This window comes from Aythya ferina (genome assembly GCF_964211825.1).
Source record: "Aythya ferina genome assembly, chromosome: 2".
NCBI lineage: Eukaryota > Metazoa > Chordata > Aves > Anseriformes > Anatidae > Aythya > Aythya ferina.
In genome coordinates, this window is record NC_140297.1 from 130,185,340 (window position 1) to 130,190,291 (window position 4,952).

Genomic DNA, 4,952 nt, shown 5'->3' on the forward strand with positions numbered 1-4,952 from the left:
TGGGAATTGGTCACAGAAGACAGTACCATGTCTTATGACCTTCCTGTTTATGACCTCGTAATTTTGTGATCTCCTTCTTATTTTTAAAAATCTACAGTAAAAGACCAATATTTGCAATAAAATTTTCCTTTTAATTCTGATAACAAATTTTGTACATAAGAGAATAAAGAAATAATAATAATAATAAAATCAGAAAAAAAAAATAACTCCCTTTGTTAAATATTTTACATTCAAGAACTTCACAGAATGAATTGCCTTACATAATCTTTAGTAGTTAACACTAATACTTACACAGTACGTTCAGAGACATCTCTAAAACTAAGTACTCAGTGCACTCCACTGCTAAAAGGGTTTGCTGCATTTGCATCGAGGTGAGTCTGTGAGTAACTACTCAGTCCACTCCATTTCTGAAATGGCTTGTTGATTTCATGTCAAGAGAAGTCTGGAGGCAACAAACAATCAACAAAAAAAAATTAACATTATTCATGCCACTAAAAATATTATTAGTATTGTCAGGAGAAAAATATTTCAAAACACAAACCTATTGAGTCTTTCAGTCTTTGTTTCCATTAGACAATAATTTGAAAAATTGGAGGTTGGAATTTTTTTCATTTACTGCCCATTGCCATTTGTTTGTGTTGTTTGTTGGTTAGGCACCAGACAGCACTAGTAATAATGCCTAAATCAAATCATTTGAGATGTGAAAGTCTAGTAAAGGCAGATCTCAGGTGTATACCTCAGCTTCTGCAATATCCCACAGGAAGCATACCTGAGTGCAGCTATAGCTGGTAGGTATCTACTTCAAAATAAGAGCAAAATCAATGGATTAGGCGAAAAAAGAAAAAAATAAGAAAAAAAAAAAAAAAAAAGAAAAGAAAAAAAAAAAAGAAAAAGCTGTGTTATCCTTTGAAGCACAAAAGGCACAGACTTATGGAGCAATTAAAAAGCTGAAAAAAAATGAGGTGTCTTGGCAGACTTAACTTGAACAAATGAATTTACATTTGGGATTACACAACCACATTGTATGCTTTTATGGAAACATACTAGTTAACATAACAGCTGCCACATCACATGGGATTTATGTTGTCGAAAGACCCTTCTAAAAGTAGTTCAAATTAACAATATGCCCAAGAACATTTAGTACATAAACTGACCCATTTTCTCAGGTTTTAAAGTGTGTTTTTTAACAGTTATGCCCTGATTTCCTTTGACTTAAAATGAATTGTTCTGAAAAAGATAAAGAAGGGTAAAAGGCTTGGCTTTGGGATCAGGGCCAAAGGACACTGATGAATACATGAGATGATGAGAAACAGAACAAACTGCCACAGAAAGAATTGGAAATAAGATACAGTCAAACGAGGCAAGTGAGAAGAAAGTCATTTGAGCTGAAGCAAAGAAAGATATGTAGATTCTTTGGAACAGGCCCCACTCCACAACACTGTTGATCACTGTAAGGAAGTGATTTGATGACATCTTTTTCTTTTCATGTATGTGTAACTTTTAGTGAGATTACCCTCGGCTGAAGAAACTGAAGAGTTCTAAGACACTTCATCATTGCACATTCCTGGCCGTGTCCAGATTTCTTAGTGGCAGGAATATTTCCATTGCCTTACATGTCTTCAGTTTTGCCAGACTTCATGTAAGAAGGATATATTCAAGACTGATGGAAAATTCTTCGATGATACAATAAATTCTGTCCCTATAAACGACAAAAAAAAATCTAATGAAAGACCCCACAGTCAAAACATACCCTCAAAATAAGTGAACTAAGATTGGGGGTGGGAGACTTTTTTGTGTAAATTATTCATTTGCTTAAAGATTCATCTTTATAGCAACCAGAACGGTTTGTGAATTTTGCTTAGAATCAAGGACTAGTTTCAGATGGGACAATACTGACAAAACATTTCAGTAATCAATCATTTATAATTTTTCCAAAATCATTTACTGTGAAATTTCAAGGACACAATTTCTGGACAGGTTTAATGACTAAAGGAAAGCAATCATTTGCAATCGTTAATTCTCTTCTCCATTTGGTGTCTCCCCACCCCCACCCCCACCCTTCTTTATTTTTTGTCTCCCCTACTCTAGTTACTTACTCTGTAGCCATATTCAAAGCTCTCATCTGCTTCTGGGGACTTGAAAATACATTATCTGCTGCTTTCTCATGATGAAGTTTTCTCCAATCAGGCATACAAGTGCTTGAGGAAGGTTATTTTCCATATTATTTGTTGGTGCTACTCCATCCTACATAAATCAGAATTGTTACTGATGCCTGCAGTAAATGCACGTAAGCTAGGAAAGGTGTTCAAATAGACAATACTTCTGTTAATTTCACCATTTTCTTCTTTGTCTTTTCTTAATAGTGCCAAGAAACAGAAAGTTAATTTCTGTTTTACTTATATTTCAGATTTTAGCATCACAGTTTGGCCGTCAAATTAAAATCGCAACTCTTACCAAAAGTTTTACCAAAGGTACAAAATGGTGACAAGATAGAGGCAATATCTCTTTTATAGATTTCTTTGCAACAGTTTGACCATTGTGCGTGTTGACAGTACATGAATTCTCCAAAACCCTGAGTCCACAGAAGAAAATAGCCTCGACACAAGGCTGAAGGATAAGCAGCAGAATTGCAAAAGATGTGGAGATGCTAAGAAAACTGATAGTGTGTAACCTTAAAGCACATGCATTTTTATCACAGTTCTCTATATCACCTCATATTTATTTTTCTTAATATAAAAGAGATTTCTCACTTCCTCAGTATTGTAGGTTTGGGCTTGAGCTTATTTTGTTTTATATATATTTGTATCTATGCCATATTGTGTAGGACTAGACATTTTATTTAAAATGTTTATGGCTACTTTAGCATTTCAGTACATGAGCTTCACTGATTATAGCTTTGACTATTAGCAATATTTTTTTTTTATATCTTCTCTGACGAATAATGTCTTTCTGGTCTGACCTAAGTACATTTTACTACACAAGCATGGAATTTCATTTACTCCTGAGAATCCTGATGACTCATTAACAGGGATATATCCTTAGGTCTCATTAATGTAGTTCTTACTATAATTTGCAGACGATTAGATAAGTGTCTTTTTACTTCTCTGTCTTCCTTTACAGCACATGCAGTCTCACAGTGTGCCTGGAATGATTATAGCAGATAGATATTTTAAATTATTTTTCCTTTCTTTGGATTTAGTCTTTTTATGTTCATCTATTCTCCGTTTCATTTATTTTTTTTTTCTTTTTAATTGTACATGGCTGGTTTTAAAGTGGGTAATCATTTCTCACTGTGGTGCCTCTAACTACTTTAGGAGGCTTTCTCTAATTCCTTTAATACTCAGAGAATCACAAACACTGCAGGATCCACTAAGGTTTTAACAGTACAGTGAGTCTACTTATAGAAATAGCTCAGAAACAATGCATTTTCTGTGCACCAAATAAAAATATGCATACCACTCCACTACCCCTGATTTTGAGAGCTGTTTCTGATTACTGATTGAAAATTCCCTCTGTTCTTCATTAAAGGCTGAGATTCTTTTAAAATGCTTATTTACGGTGGCAGTCCTAAGGGGCAGGCTATGTATTTAACTGCCTACAGCTTCAAATCTCTTTCAACATGAGGCCAACTCTGTGTTAGGTAACTTGTTGGGTGAGTGGTGCCACATTCCTGCTCTGCCTATGGGATAAAGTAGCCGCTGTACAACATGGCTCATTTGTTCCTAGACTATCATTAGCATTAATGAGCTTTGCATGTATACATCAAGAAGAGGAAAGGAGAATCATAGCTCCTTATACTCAATGTTTTGTTTTCAGGGGTCCTGTCTCTGGCTTAAGCTCATTCTTTGTGAGCCAAAGCCTGCATGCCTGTGAAAAGCTTGAGTAAACAGGCCATGTGCAGGGGATATACCGTGCACTGAGTGATGCAAAACACTCTCCCTCCCCCAGACTTAAATGTGTCACTGCAGCTTGTGTGATACAGCAGCAGCTCCCTCCTGGGGAATGGGTATCTAATAATTTTTTCCTTGACCCTGTCCCTTTGTCAAACACAGCCCTTTCTTACAACCCCTATAAATCTGCTGTGGCGACATATGCCATCAAGAATGGTGAATGAGCAGCAGGGATCTCCCTTCATGACCTTTCTTTTACATGCCACTGCCCTCCCCAACTAGCTGAACCGTTGTATTTAGGACCCTCTGCCCTCACAGGGAAGGGTATGGTTGTTTTGGAAGAAGAAAGCGAAAACCAATGCATAAATAAGAGGTATTCACTTAGAAGGCTATCTAATAAACAGCTAGGTGAAAATCTGAAACACCAGGATACTAAAGTAACTGAGATCTTTTTCATAGCTGGGTTGCAAAGAGGATACAGTTAGAAATAGCATCCATATACTGCATTCTGCCCTGCCAAGGATAAACTCACCTTCTGTTACCTTGACTTCACAACTTTACCTTTCTGTGTCACTTGTGTCCTCACTGAAAAACAGAATAAAAACATATGCAGTGTCATTAGCAGAAAATATCAGAGCACTGAAGTGCTACTAAATAGAAAGCTCAATTTCTGACTTCTAAATACGAACTAACTCTCAGTCTGAAGGGTTATTCAGACCCTACCCAGTGTCCTGTTCCTTCAGGCAATATACAAGTTCAGCATGACCACCTCTGTATTCATTTCCAGGCCCCTTTTTATAAGTACAATAATCTCATTGCTCCTGTTTGTTTGCAAATATGGTGGAACAAGGCAGTCCTGGAACAGGTCAGTCACCTGTGGGTCTGAAATTGCAGCACAGCAATACAGGCTGCAGTGTCTTATTTCTGTGAATCAGTACTTCAGTGGGCAACTTTTAACAGTTAAATATGCAATTTAAAAACAAAAAAATCTTTTGTCACCTGTAGTGAGAATTCCATGAGGTTGAAAATACCTTGCAAGTAATTTAAAGCAAGCTACTTATA

At 36.4% G+C, this 4,952-nt stretch overlaps 1 long non-coding RNA gene across 1 annotated transcript; it reads right to left on the minus strand.

The window, feature by feature from the left end:
- Positions 1–349: 349 nt before the first annotated feature.
- Positions 350–4,458, minus strand: LOC311433070. The gene is made up of 4 exons (XR_014690545.1): positions 4,423–4,458; positions 2,097–2,244; positions 1,514–1,699; positions 350–442 (listed from the first exon to the last, which is right to left on the minus strand). It is a non-coding gene; the product is annotated as an uncharacterized lncRNA (long non-coding RNA).
- Positions 4,459–4,952: the final 494 nt, after the last annotated feature.